Source organism: Neofelis nebulosa, chromosome 7 (genome assembly GCF_028018385.1).
Source record: "Neofelis nebulosa isolate mNeoNeb1 chromosome 7, mNeoNeb1.pri, whole genome shotgun sequence".
Lineage (NCBI taxonomy): Eukaryota > Metazoa > Chordata > Mammalia > Carnivora > Felidae > Neofelis > Neofelis nebulosa.
In genome coordinates, this window is record NC_080788.1 from 115922651 (window position 1) to 115936951 (window position 14301).

The 14301-nt window shown below is 38.6% G+C and overlaps 1 protein-coding gene and 1 non-coding gene across 6 annotated transcripts in view; one reads left to right on the forward strand and one right to left on the reverse strand.

Annotated features, from left to right (window-relative positions):
* Positions 1-14301, reverse strand: part of DCAF5 (DDB1 and CUL4 associated factor 5) — a 108363-nt gene that overhangs the window by 92076 nt on the left and 1986 nt on the right. The window lies entirely within an intron of this gene.
* LOC131518324 (U6 spliceosomal RNA) lies at positions 1401-1507 on the forward strand. Its single transcript, XR_009265015.1, has one exon. It is a non-coding gene; the product is annotated as a U6 spliceosomal RNA (small nuclear RNA).

The window sequence follows — 14301 nt, forward strand, 5'->3', positions numbered from 1 at the left end:
ATACCTTTACTATCTGCCTCCATGAGAGGGGCACTAAATCTGAGGCTGAGATTTGAAACAAACCCAAATGCAAACAGGGTAACTAGAGATTAATCTCAAAAGGTATTAGGAGAATGTGACTATATTAGCAAAGAAAGTTGCAACCTAATCAGTTGTGCTGTAATCAGCCTACAGAAAGACTACAAAATGGCCCAAACTTAAGATAAAAATATTCAGCCTCACTAATAATCAAGGCCACTTATATGTGAACTGAAGTAGTAATAAGTTTTTAAAATGATAGTATTTTTCACATACTGACTTAATTGGCAAAAATTAAATGATGCCCAGCAACAGCCATGATGCAGTCTCATAATAAACTGGTACAAGTATGAATAAGTTAGTTTAACCATCTTGGAGGGCAAATATATATTAAATGTATTTTATAAGTATAAAAAAGTTCATACCCTTTAACCTAGAATCTCATTTCTAAGATTTTATTCTAGGAAAAAAAATTTAAAAAAACAAACTATCTCAAAGCTTGCACTATAAGAATTGCAATAAAAGCAAAAAAATAGAATGAATGTGTTCCATGAATTCCAGGAAGTCTACAAAGTCAAAACTATTTTCACAATAACAGTCAAATGTTATTTGCCTTTTTCACTGTATTGACATTGTACTTGATGGTGATGTGCAAAAGCATGGTGTTTTGTAAAATTACTGGTGCCTTAGTGACAATCAAGGCAGTACAGCAAACTACTAGTCATCAGTGTATCCTTAACTGCCACAGACTTGCAGTAAAAAAGACCAATGTCAATTTCATTTAGGAATGTCCTTGATAAAGCTCTGAAAATAATTTTTTAAGTTTATTTATTTTGAAAGAGACAGTGCACGAGCCGGCGGAGAAGCAGAGAGAGAGAGGAGACAGAATCCCAAGCAGGTTCTGCACTGTCAGAGCAAAGCCTAATGTGAGGCTTGACCCCACGAACTGTGAGATCATGACCTGAGCCGAGCTCAAGAGTCAGACACTTAACCGACTGAGCCACCCAGGTGGCCCAAAGCTGTGAAAATAATTTTACCAAATTTCAACCAGAGTATACATCTTAATACTATGTATGATGAAATGGAAAGCACACATAAAACACTTCCACTCCACACCAAAGAACAATGATTATTTTGTGGAAAAGCACATATGTGACAGTTTGCATTGTGAGCTGAACAGGCTGCTTTTTTCATCAAACACCATATACTTAAGAAACAACTGACAAACTCTGGCTATTCAGAGTTGGGTATGTGGCACATATTTGCTCAAAAATGAACACGATGAGTTTGTCATTTCAAGGAAAACAACTGGCAGTATTTGTAGCCAATGATAAAGTTCAAGCTCTCAAGTGAAAACAAGATTTTTGGAAAACTTGTAATCAGTGCTCGCTTCAGCAGCACATACACTAAAACTGGAACAATACAGAGAAGATTAGCATGGCCCCTGTGCAAGGATGACAGGCAAATTCGTGAACCATTCCATATTTAAAAAACAAAAACTTGTATTCATCACGGTGAGCTTGACTACTTCTCAATACTTAAAGGACTTTTCTGATGAGGTTGGTGGTAATATTAACAAATACGATTTCTTAAAATGTATGATAAAATGCGTCAAGATTTGGAAAATCTGCATAACTCAGTGAACCAATATTTTCCCAAATGATTGATGCATGATGTTAAAAACCAATGTGTAGGGCTCTCCTAATCCTTTTAACAATCTTATGAAGTAGGTGTATTGTTGTCCTTGTTATCCAGATAACACTGCAGAAAAGCTACATAACCTGAAGTTACACAGCAATCAAGAGTAGGAGTTGGGAGCTGAATCCAGGTAATCTGGCTCCAGAGACGGAGCTCCTTACCATGATACAATTCAGCTTCTCAAATATAACAGGGGCCAAGCAGCAAAGCACATGAATGAAACTGCCAGAATAAAAGGCAGACTGGAGACCTACAACCCTTTTTAAAGAACAAGACACTACTCAGCTCCACCCAGTTACTGCCATAGAGAAACGGAGGCTCAAGCTTGCCCAATCTTCCAATTTTTCAAGAAAAGCCACAGGAAGGCCTTAAAGACAGACTAATGGATTTTAATGTACAGACTATGAAAAGCTCTCTGACATGATTTCAGATTCTACACTGCAACTAATCTTTAAGAAACTTCCACATGTCAGGGCGCCTGGGTGGCTCAGTCAGTTAAGTATCCAATTTGGGCTCAGGTCATGATTTCCTGGTTTTTGAGTCCGAGCCCCATGTTGGGCTCTCTGCTGTCAGTGCAGAGCCTGCTTGGGATTCTGTCTCCCCCTACCCCTCTCCTAGCATACATGCACTCTCACTCTCTCTCTCTCTCTCTCTCAAAAATGAATAAACATTAAAACAAAAAACAAAAAAAAAACTTCCACTTGTCAAGTTTTGATACAGTCTCAAAGAAGAATATATTGTTATCTGATAAGGCATTAAAATACTTTCCCCTTTTCTAATTACATATCTGTGTAAGGCTGAATTTTCTTCATATATGTCAGCTAAACCAACATTTCATAGCAGATTAACTATGAATGCCCTCTTAATGTCTATTATCACATTAAAGAGTTGGAAACATTTTTAAGAGTCAGAAAGAGGTAATAATGCTACTCTTCTATTTATTTTGGAAAATAATTATCTTTCATTGAAATATTATTAATATAAGGTTTATTATTTCCATTCTCAAAGAAATGAGTTTTTAAACTTCACCAGCTTTAAATTCTAATGTAATAAAAATTGGTAAAAATGGCCTACATAAACTGAAGTTCTTTGAGGTCTTCGATGATTTTTAAGAACGTAAACAGGTCCTGAGATCAAAGGGTCCAAGAAGTTTTCATTTAGACAGTGGTTCTCAACCAGGGTGATCCTCCACCTGGGGCATTTGGCAATGCCTGGAGAAATTTTTGGTCATCATAACTGGGGAGCTGCTACGAGCATGTACTGGGTAGGGACTATGGACGCTGCTAAACAGCTACGATGCACAGGACAGCCCCCATCACAAAGAATTACCCAGCCCAAAATGTCAATACTGCTGAGATTGAAAAACCCTGCTTTTGAATATTCAATGACATACACAAACATGTTAATATTAAGAAAAAAGTTACAAAACAACAGAGATGACCTAATTCCAATTTTATTTTTTTGTTTAAAAAAATTTTTTCTTTAACATTTTATTTATTTTTGAGACAGGGAGAGACAGAGTAAGAACGGGGGAGGGTCAGAGAGAGGGAGACACAGAATCTGAAACAGGCTCCAGGCTCTGAGCTGTCAGCACAGAGCCCGACGCAGGGCTCGAACTCACGGACCACGAGATCATGACCTGAGCCGAAGTCGGCTGCTTAACCCACTAAGCCACCCAGGCGCCCCCCAATTTTATTTTTTAAATATGTACGTATGCAGGAGCGCCTGGGTAGCTCAGTGGGTTAAGTAGCCGATTTCAGCTCAGGTCATGATCTCGTGTTCTGTGAGTTCAAGCCCCGCATCGGGCTCTGTGCTGGCAGCTCAGAGCCCGGAGCCTGCTTCCGCTTCTGATTCTGTGTCTCCCTCTTTCTCTGCCCCTCCCCTGCTTGCTCTCTGTCTCTCTCTCAAAAATAAAAAACATTAAAATAAAAAAATTAAAATAAATATGTATGTATTCATACAAAAAAGGCTAAAATATGTCCCATGTGTCAAAAATGGTCATCCTCAGTAGGTGGTATACTTCCTTTAAGTACCTCTTTATTTTCTGAATTTCCTATAATTAATATATGATATTTTACAAACCTGTGAATAAGCGGGCAGCCTGTCTTCTAAGTGCCCTATTCTGTTGACTTGCATGATTCAACAGGAAGTTCTCAATAGTAAAGTATGGAATTAGTGAAATGTCAAAGAATAAAAAGCTCCTCAAATAGCTAGGAGAACACTAAGAACAGATTCCTGGGTCTCAACAACAGTAAGGTTTTACAAGGAAGCTACTAAATGAGTATGATGCACTGTGAAGTACTCGCAGACCACAGATCATGTCCAATCTCACTTCTGCCATACAGAACTAACCTGGACAATATGCTCTCCGGATGATGTCACACTCGTTTATTCTGAGTAGTTTATGATTTTTTAATTTTTTTTAAATTATAACACTGCCTGCTTGGCTTTTGCAAAACTCCCTGCACAAGCAACATTATCAACATAATAAAGCTGTCTTTTCTCTTCTTTGGGCAATTCTAAAAAGGTTGAACCAATGCAGGTGCAATGCTTTTTAGTCCTTTTAGGAAGGCACACAATACCCACCCACAAGCAGGTATAAACAGATATCAACCCTGAGACTCAAGGGCTGCTTGAAACTGGTTGCCAAATATGCAAATTTCAGTTACTTCTTGCCAGTATGTCTAAGGCAAAAACACATGCTTCAGCCATCTATGGCAGCTAGTGTTATCTGCAATAAACCATGAAACATGGGTCAGACACCTATTTAAAAAAAAAAGAAAGAAAAACAACAATCCTCAGAGGCTCCAATTAGTACTTACTTTATGAAATAACACAAAAGATACAACTGAAATTTAGATATAAGACTTGAATGGAAATTCAGAATGAGAGAAGTTGTGTAACAAGATTTTGACAGGCACCTGAATTTGCAGAAAATTCCTCCTCCTGAGTAATGTTCTTGGAAGGAAATAGACTTTCCAAAGTAAGAAAGTATGGGCAGGCTAAGAATTAAAACTGGAGAGGGGCGCTTGAGTGGCTCAGTTGGTTGAGGGTTGGACTTCGGCTCAAGTCATGATATCATGGTTCATGAGTTTCAGCACTGCCTTGGGCTGGAGGCTGTCAGCACAGAGCCCCCTTGGGATCATGTTCCCCACCCCCCACCCCCGCCCCTTCTCTGCTTGCGTTCTCTCAAAAATAAATAAATAAAACATTAAAAAAAAAAAAAAAAAGAATTAAAACTGGAGATTCAGCCAGAGTGACGGTCTGCCTCCAACCTGGAAAATTTCTACTGACTCATCTTGAAAATAATGAGCACTCCAACTTAATCAGACCAACCATGTTCAGGGACAATGAAACTGCAGATGGAATGTAGTGGCAGAAGAAGCCACTTAAAGAGTTTAACACTTTACTTGAGTAAAGTCCTTCATAAATGCAGAACCTCATGACTTTCCCTACTGAGAGACCAGATCAGAAGACCCAGATTCAGATTTTAATCCTGACTGTACTACTTACTAGTTGTAAACTACTGGGCAAATCACTTTACCTCTTTGCTCCTCTGTGTCCCTATATGTAAAATTAACGGCTTCATTTAGATGACCATTAGTCTTTTCCAGCAATAAAATTCTATGATTCTACAGAGATAATATATTAGTAGCATAAGATCACAGTGACAATGGTGAAATCTGGACTCTAACCCAGATCTTTTAAACTTCTCTATTGAGGTCATTTCACAACATGAAAGACATTCTAGAGCCAACTGGCCATATACCTGAGAAACTACAATTCCTGAAAACTTTTCTCAGGGCCAATCTATACACTTGAGGGGCCAACTTTTACTCCAGATGTATTCTGGTGCTAGACAGATACTCCATAAAACTAAGCCTGTTTAATTGTTTAATATCAGTATCACACCCACTTTTGGATAAAGTGGAAAAAAAAAATCTCAACTCAGCAGGGAATCATTCCTCAGAACATCTTTGCTCAAAATCAACTGCAAAAAACAACCCATAGGAAGACTTTTTTAAAAGGGGGCTTTGAAGAATATACAAGTGAACAGCAGAAAAAGAACTCTAAGAGGAGGTATATAGTAAGGAAGGGATAACTTACTAGCCTCTGGACATAGCATGTTCTTAATGTTAGCTTGCCCCCACCCACTTCTAATAAGAAGACAAGGAGGGGACAAATGACTATCAACCACTCTGCCTCTCAGGCTCAATCCAGTACCCTAAAAGTGGCACCTGAAAGACCTGACAGAATAGAGGCTTGGAGGTGTTCTCACCAGAGGCATTCAATGGTAAATGAGAAAAGCTAAGAGAGTAGGGCTTTGGTTTTACTTGAGTACACAACAATTTATGATTATGAGTAGGTGGACATATAACTTATCATTCAAACTAGGACATTTTTAGGAATGAAAGGAGGGCTCATAATTGTACTGGGACAATGGGGACATTGGGATGGTCCCAAGTAAACCAGGATATGTGGTCACCTTAGTTATAAAGGACCCCAGCAGGCAGCCAGGTAGGCAGGGCACCTACAGAGTTACCTTATCGACCATATAAGGTAATCTTACCTCACTGTATCAAGGGGTAGGAACCAAGTAGAAGCAACAGGGAAGATGGGAATCAGTCTTTCCACCAACATCTCTGCTACTAGGATTTGTTACAACCCTGTCAATTTCCTCAGATGCCATTTTCTCATTGATTCCTACATGCCCCAGTCCTCCGGAATATAACCTTTATTTTAAAAATTGGCCATAAGAAAGTAATACTCAGAGTACATGGACTTGACCTCCAATGCATATCAACTCTGTATCCTGAGAGGTAGGTGATAGAATCTTGGATATCAATACTGCAAAGTACAATGAATAAGGTGGCAATGAAAATGTGACCCTGAAGGCATGGGAAGAGCAGATAACTAAAGTGACAAACTGCTGTTGTCAAGTCTTTCCCTAAATCCCTGACTTAGGATAACTGATGTGGCAAGCAAGTGGAATCTAACCCTCCTTGTTCACCTAACCCATGAATAACCTTGGAAATGAAATGCCTTCTTTTTCACAGAAGCAGAATGAAGTTGCTGGTGACAGATTTAACTTTACCTGCATGAACACTATAATTCAAGTTCATTTAGGATTAAACAGGCTTATTATCTGGTCTAGGAGTCATATCTCCCTTTATGATATTATGTGTCTGTGGAAAAGCACTTCCAAATGACTTACCAGTGCTCTCTGGGCAATTAAGCCCATGTTACATTGTTTAAACCTTCTTCCAAAAAGCACTTTATCATTATTCATCTATTCCCTAGTGAGGAGACACCTATTTCTTTTGGCTGAAATCAGGCAAATGTACCCAATCCACATGCTTTCTGCAGACATCAAACTCAAATTATAGGCTCAGTAAAGACATGTATGTTGTCTGTACCTTTAGTTGGTCTTATGCAGAAGAGGAACCAAACTGGTAACCTGAGTATACCCACTCCTAATTCTACCTCACTAAAGCAGGGGAGTTTAACCCAGTGTGAAGTTACATGGTTTATGTAAGCAAGCATAGAACACGCAAAGTGTGAGGAAGAAGATTTTAGATGACTGCCAAGACCAAAATCCAGGTGAAGTGATTTCCAGCACCAAGAGAGATCTGCTTAAGGGGCGAGTACTGTAGCTGTGACCAGAACTGTGCTTATTGGCTCAAAGCCCACTGATCCATCCCCACAGCTATACTCCCCTCCCTTCATTTACACAGAAAGGGGGAAAAAAGCAGTTAGCAAAGTATCGGAATGATAGCACCAAGAGAAGAAAATGTTGGGGAAGTCAGATCCTTTTAAAATGTACAAAACATTCTAAAAATTTCAGGGCAGTTAGTACGTCCCAGCATTCCAGCAGACTCAGGCTAGAAATCCAGCTCCACCACAAACTGTAGGAACCTTCATGGTTACTTAACTTCTCTAAGCCCGTTTCTTCATATGTAAAATAAGGATAACAGCACTAACCCTACCTTAGGAAAGATTCTTTTAAGTATTAGATGTGGTCATGTATATAAATGTGCCTGACATATGAAACACCCCCAAATAATATTTGATAAATGAATGACATGCTCAAAAATTAGCTACTTATTGTTAAACATTTATCTTTATGAACAGCAGTCTCAGTTGAATGTCAGGTGAGATATCCTATTTAATTTGGTGGACACTGGGGAGCACTGCAGATTTTTGAGGGATCAGCAGCAGATGTGGGATAATGAGGGTTAAGTTTTAGGAAGCTTACGTGGTGACTAATAAGTATTAACAATGAAAAGAACAAAAACTTGGGAAGCAGCTATTGGAACCAAATTTTCTACAAAGACCAAGGTAATAGGCCAACGTAATAAAAATCTTTTTCATCCTTAGAATTCTATTTCACTTCATTTTAACCAGAAATAATGAATTCTAGTATCTATTTTTCCACTAATGCCCTACCTGTTCTCTGCATTACAGAACACTCTGCAGTCATTTATCAATGTCCCTTTTTGATTCTTTAACACTTAGTTATGATGATTAATACAAAACCTTCAAATGCCTGTGTCTTTTCTAGGCTATCGGTAACACTGGCTATTTTCCAAGTGGCTTAAAATAAGACATATAAAGCGCTTAACAGAGGGCCTGGCACACATTATAAGCTAAATGAAGGTTAAAAAAAAATTATTCTGTAGTTATTAAGATTAACGAGGCATATATAGTACGTTCACATTAAATATTTTTAATGAATAAACATAAGATGCCTGTATGGAACAAGTTAACTTTATTTACAGCAAAACACAGAAATAAAATTTATCACCTAAGAGGAGCAACAAGGGTTGCACATGTGCTCAGAAATTACTAATTTTTCAGTTTTCAATTTTTAGAAGAGATCCAGAAAAGGTGAACTACCCTATAAGAAGAAAATGGAAAGAAAAATATAAAAAGGCAACTTAGGGGCGCCTGGGTGGCGCAGTCGGTTAAGCGTCCGACTTCAGCCAGGTCACGATCTCGCGGTCCGTGAGTTCGAGCCCCGCGTCAGGCTCTGGGCTGATGGCTCGGAGCCTGGAGCCTGCTTCCGATTCTGTGTCTCCCTCTCTCTCTGCCCCTCCCCCGTTCATGCTCTGTCTCTCTCTGTCCCAAAAATAAATAAAAAAATGTTGAAATAAAAAGGCAACTTAGAAATAGCACATGCCTGGGAGCAATGAGCCCTACTTGGCATGCTGACTGCCCAAGACTAACAAGGCAGTTCTGGGCAAGTCCTCTTTCTACTTCCCCACTTCCTTTTCCATAAAATGAAGATCTTTCCTTCTCTCTGATTCAATGAGGAAGAAAGAAGATACAAAAAAGACTACCTAATGCAATATTTCTCAAGCTTCGGTCCCTCTTGATCACCTTTTGATTTTTGCCATATCCATGTAACACATTCACCATTATTTTTCTTTAAATTGACTTTTTAAAATTTAACCTCACTTTAAGCAATAAATTCGTTAAAAATGTTTTATACATGCTGGTTAACTTTTCCATATATAAAAATAAATGCACCATTAAAATGTAAATATTTATTCAAAGATCGCCTAAAATCAGCCTATATACCCACAGGGGCAAATAGTAACCTAACCCTTATAAATTAAAATCAAAATTTTAAAGAAAAAAATCCAATAAAAAAGAAATGTAATTTCACATTCTCACAATAATCTAAGGGTTAATCCTAACAGATTAACATTCAGTTCTTTATCTCTAAGAGACAATACTTATGTGGGGTACCAAAAATTGAAAACAGAATCAATTCCTTCTTAACCTACATAATCTTCATTTGAATTAGGATTTTAGTTCCTTTAACCTTAAAAGGCTTTAATTCTACTCCTGGGTATCTAAATTCAGACTAAAACAGTAAGAAAAGCATGAGAACCATGAGAAACCATGAGAAAAAAAAGATTAAGATTAAGTGCTGTTTATTAACAATGGAAGTGCTCTTCATCTGTCTCAATGCATAAGAAGATAAATAAACTTTTTAACTTGTAATTCAGAAAGCAGCATCCATCCATGTTTCAAGCTTTACTGGTCAATAAAGTTTCCCTGATCTAAATGATTCCAACTGTACAATGAAAGCTATCAATAATCAGTGAAAGAGTACATAACTTGTGGTCGTCAGGACACATAACTGAGGGCTACTGCTCTTTTTAGGAACTCTTAGTCATCAAAAACACTTTGGCATAAGTCAAGTTAATGATGATCCTTCAAACAATACAGAAGACGAAGACAACTTTCTGCTGTGATAATGTCTCATAAGACTGGTGGTCATTAGTTAGACCTCACTAGGTTACTTTATTTTTTTTTTTTTCAACGTTTTTTATTTATTTTTGGGACAGAGAGAGACAGAGCATGAACGGGGGAGGGGCAGAGAGAGAGGGAGACACAGAATTGGAAACAGGCTCCAGGCTCCGAGCCATCAGCCCAGAGCCCGACGCAGGGCTCGAACTCACAGACCGCAAGATCGTGACCTGGCTGAAGTCGGACGCTTAACCGACTGCGCCACCCAGGGGCCCCGGTTACTTTATTTTTTTAATGTTTATTTATTTTTGAGAGAGAGGGAGAGAGACAGAGCACAAGTAGGGGAGGGGCAGAGAGAGAAGGAGACACAATCTGAAGCAGGCTCCAGGCTCTGAGCTGTCAGCACCGAGCCTGATGCAGGGCTTGAACTCACAAACCACGAGATCATGACCAGAGCCAAAGTTGGATGCTTAACCAACTGAGCCACCCAGGCGCGACCCCCCCCAATAGGTTATTTTCAAGCAGAAGTGACAAACCTGGGCATAATTCTAAATCTGCCAATCTTTGATAGATATCAATTAGCAGACTAAAGAACAAGTGGGAAAAATAACGTGCATCTATAAATATCCATGTTACTTTATACTTATGACACAATCTCTATAATTTATCATTGCAATGTCCTCCAAGGCCATCTCTATGATCCTTCTCTCTTTCCCACTAAAGCTCATAAGCAAGAGAATTATTTGCTATAGTAAGTACTGTAAAACATAGAAAAGTCAAGTATCAATTAAAGTATCATAAAGCAGAGAAGATTTTTTTTTTTTTTAATTTTTAACGTTTATTTATTTTTGAGACAGAGAGAGACAGAGCATGAACAGGGGAGGGGCAGAGAGAGAGGGAGACACAGAATCAGAAGCAGGCTCCAGGCTCTGAGCCATCAGCCCAGAGCCCGACGCGGGGCTCGAACTCACAGACCGTGAGGTCGTGACCTGAGCTGAAGTCGGACGCTTAACAGACTGAGCCACCCAGGCGCCCCCAGAGAAGATTTTTTAAAAGAGCCATGCACTGTTACAAACAATAAGCAAATATTCCTAAAGTGCAAGCTTGAGAGCATGGTTTATACCCAATTCATCATCTCTGTTTTCATTGCTTCTGCGTTATAAACTATGCACTCAAAAACTATTTGTTGAACTAATTAATAGACCAAAGAATAAAATATAACTCCTTCACAGCAATGGATTATCAGTAAACAGAAAAGCCTGGAAGAACATCCAAGAATTGATTCCCTATTCATCTTATCAAAATGTGTACGTACTCTGAAAGCTTTTTCAGGCCTATCACTGGTCATATTTCCCCTGATAAACTAACCACTGGACCAACAAATTAGTTCTAATTAAACACCTGAGAAGTTCTAATAAAGTTAGACTTTATTCCACTGGCTAAAGCCAAACACCTTACCTGTAGATAACATGCTCTTAGATGAATTTATTTACAAAAAACTGATTCCAGAAAATTGACATAACAGGGAACTGGGACTGGGAATAAGGAAATGATCGAAGTAATAGGTTCAAATTAAGCATATGGTTATTATCACAGCTATTATTTGATGCTTAAAAACACGCTTTGATGACAATACTGGGGTTAAGCTTCTTTACATAGCATTTTTAACAGTGCATCTCATTGAGATCTTTCTCAATTTTTCACATTGTACAGTGCTTTGTGCAATAAATGTTAGATACTGAAAGTGTCAATCTCCCAAAAGCTTTTTGTGAGGTTCAAGCTTTTTGTGAGTTGCAGCAGTGGCAACCAGACCAAAAGCATGGGCTAGGCCTCTGTGCTAAGAACTTTACAAGTGTTATTTCATTTAATCCTCACCACAACCCTGTGGGGTATTACTGCCCTTACTGTATAGCTGAGGAAACAGACTAAGTGACTTATCAAAGGTTAGCAAGTAGTTGAATTGATATTCATCCCCAGGCAGCCTGATTCCAGAATTCATGCTATTCATCTCTACCTAACCTATGATAATAAAATCAGAGACCTATGTGAAATGAAATAGGACTAAACAGTTATCTCAGTTATAAATATTATGACCAAGTAAATATAATTAAATGCCTTTCCATTCACAATTCCTACTGAACACTTCGAAACAGTACAGTTGCTGATGCTATTTGAAAAGCTTCTGAAGGCACTTTTCCTACATGTATTTAGTCATAAGCGTTAAGAAAGAGATCATAATCTCTCACTGAAACTCAAAACTTCATACTAATGGGCTATTAATCTGCTAGTTCTAAAGCTTCCAATGCCTTAAATATCAATTCAGGGAAAATAATATTATTAGATGCAACCAAAGACTTAAAGGGGAAACCCAGGATACCCCCTAAATATGTGTTTCAGTGTAACTTCCTTGATGTTGGTAGGATCTCTTAGAAGTAGCACTTCAACATACACTGTGCCTTCTCATTCCATACCAAAGTCACAACACTATCCCGTCTGCCCCATTTGCACATGTCCATTACCAATAGTCTAAGAACAAGTGTCAGCTAATAACAATACCAAAAGTTCCTAAATCCAAAACAGAAAGAAAACAAACTCACATTTTCTCTGAGAGGCCTGGCACTCTGTTTAGCACCCAACTAAACTTTACCTAATATAGTTCTCACAAAAGCCCTTCAGGTAAATGCTGGTATTCCCACTGCATACACCAGGAAACAGACTCAGAGAGGCTTAGGTCACACATTAAGTGACACAGCAGTGATTTCAACCATGTGTATTCTACACTACACTGCCTTACATGATATCACAGTTCACGCCTTTCTCTGATCAACAACAAAGAAAACTACTTTTTAGGTGAAAAGTACTTTAATGTTCTAAAACAGCAAAAAACCATCCTCCCACTTGTTGCTGTCACAGTCACACTTCCCAACAGACCATCTTTTCTCCTTCCTGATATTCTCTGGTTTACTCTTAATATCTGCTGGCATCATTGTGCCCTGGAAAAAGGGCTAGCTGTAGGAACAAAATAGCAATGAATGTATCCTTAACAAATAGCATTTTATAAGGCCATAGGAATCATACAAATATGTTTACTCTAGATCTAAGTTAATTCTACCAAACAGTATGTGTCAGTTACAAGAAACGTGAGCCTGCCCAAACAATTAGGAAATGAAAACAGTGAACAAACTATGAATACACTATCATTTTAATCACCACTTTCTAAAGGCTTTAACCAATCCAAGATACAAGAACAAGGACAAAATGCATAAAGGTAATCTCATTACCATCCCAAAGTCTGGCCTCCTACCTACCACATTATTGTGAAACATTAGGGATAGATAGCATTAGCCTCAAAAACACTAAGAGCCCCTCCCCTCAGGTGTTAACTGAAGGACATGATAGATAAGAGAAAATGTAAACATGACACTTTAAATAGTTTTAAATCGAAGATTATTGAAGGACTTCCCAGAACAATATTTAATTAGCTTTAACAAGTTAAGGTGTATTTATGACTCCCAGAGGGGGGCTTCCTAATCTGAAGCAAACAGGAGGAATTTTCTGTTAGCATAAATTGTACTGATAATGGAAGGTGAATAGCTAAAAAGGCTTTTAACCAAAACTCTATGTTTAGGAAATAAATAAGGAAAGCTAAGTGTATCAGAGCTAAACTTGGAGGGGGGTGGGTAGTGGGGAGCCTGCTGCAAGGACTAGGAAGGAGGACAAGAGCAGATAAAAAGGAAACAGGAAGGACTGAGCTAGAGGAAGTGTGAGGGGAAGGAGGAGGCGTAAGGGGCAAAGAAGACTGAAACCCAGAAAGCACTGATGGAGATGGGCAACTCAGGCCTAGAAAAATAAGGAAATAAATGCCTAAACCAGGAGGTTTGCCATAGCCTGCTCTGTGGGAAGGACTCTCCTCTTCTACATACTAAAATTAAGATAAGGGAAACAAACTGGCCAAGACTAGAGAAAATAGGGTTCATTTAAGACATAGGGGAAGGTCCTGCACAAGGATAACTCCTTGAGAATGGAGGCAACATTTTGGTGTTTTCAAAAAAGTGTTAAGTTAAAATGTGTGAATTGACAGCATGTGAATTATATCTTAATAAATCTTATTTTTTAACAGTGTTAAGCTGGGCAACGTAGGACTGTACTCACGACTTAATTACCATGATTAGTTGGGCCTATAAAAGAGTACCCCCAAAATTCCCTCACCCAGGAGGGAGAGTTTACTTGTGTCTGGGAACATCTCTGTTGGAAAACATCAGTCTGGAAAGGGGACTAGAATATAACGAATACAGGAGGAAAAAAAAAAAAAAACAACCCTGTGAG